We start from the raw sequence: 1,125 nt of genomic DNA, 5'->3' as shown, positions 1-1,125 counted from the left end.
GGCCTTACCGAGGCGATGACAACTGACCGAGACCTTTGGAAATGTGCTGTGCGTGAGAAGACCTGGCAAGCCAAGTGAGATCGTTGCCAGTGCCCCTGGACTGGCTCTTGTGCGGGTGGCACATAAGATGTACCATCTAGAGCGTGACAGTTGCCAGTACCGCCTGACTGGCCTTTGTAGGGTTTTCGAGCGAGATCGTTGCCAGTGCCCCTGGACTGGCTCTTGTGCAGGTGGCACATAAAAACACCATTTTGAGCGTGGCCGTTTTCGTACGGGTGACACGTAAAAGCAGCCACTACACTCTCTGAGTGGTTGGCGTTAGGAAGGGCATCCAGCTGTAGAAACTCTGCCAAATTAGACTGGAGCCTAGTGTTGCCATCCAGTTTCACCAGTCCTCAATCAAATCGTCCAACCCATGCTAGCATGGAAAGCGGACGTTTAAACGATGATGATGATGATGATGATGATGATGAAATCACATACACTCATGTGTGTTTGTGTGTATATATACACACACTGCATCTGTAATGAGTCCTGTATTATTATATCTCAACAGATTTATATATATATATATATATATATATATATACACACACACATATACATGTATATATATACATGTATATATATATATATATAAATGTAGGGAAGTATGTATTTATACATGCTTACTTGTGTGTGTGTGTGTAATAATTAATAATTTAAAATTTGTGTGTACACCTTGTAGTGTGCCATTTAAAGCTTATTCACTGTATTCGGCTACCTGATGTCATCAAAAGCATGGAACTACATGCCACTGGATTTACTTCAAGAATTCCTTCGTATCCGTAGAGTTTATGAAATAGGAGAGAAAGAAAATAGAATTCACAAGAATCTTTATTATTCACTATGATATTTTCTGGCCATCGTGTACTGGTGCCTCACAGATGAGATGCTGTACAAGCAGTTGTGGTGCATCATAGGTGCAGATGTGTCTTGTCAGGTAGTTGTAGTTTGCTACTCGTCTACACAAGAAACTGGGTTATAATGTAGAACTCTACTTATATAAGCAATAAAGTGACTTACAAAGAATCAAAAAAATTATATCATAATATATTTTTATATTTTATTTTTTATTTTTTAATT

This window comes from Octopus bimaculoides, chromosome 20, assembly GCF_001194135.2.
Source record: "Octopus bimaculoides isolate UCB-OBI-ISO-001 chromosome 20, ASM119413v2, whole genome shotgun sequence".
Taxonomy (NCBI): domain Eukaryota; kingdom Metazoa; phylum Mollusca; class Cephalopoda; order Octopoda; family Octopodidae; genus Octopus; species Octopus bimaculoides.
Note: the sequence above shows the minus strand (reverse complement) of the source record.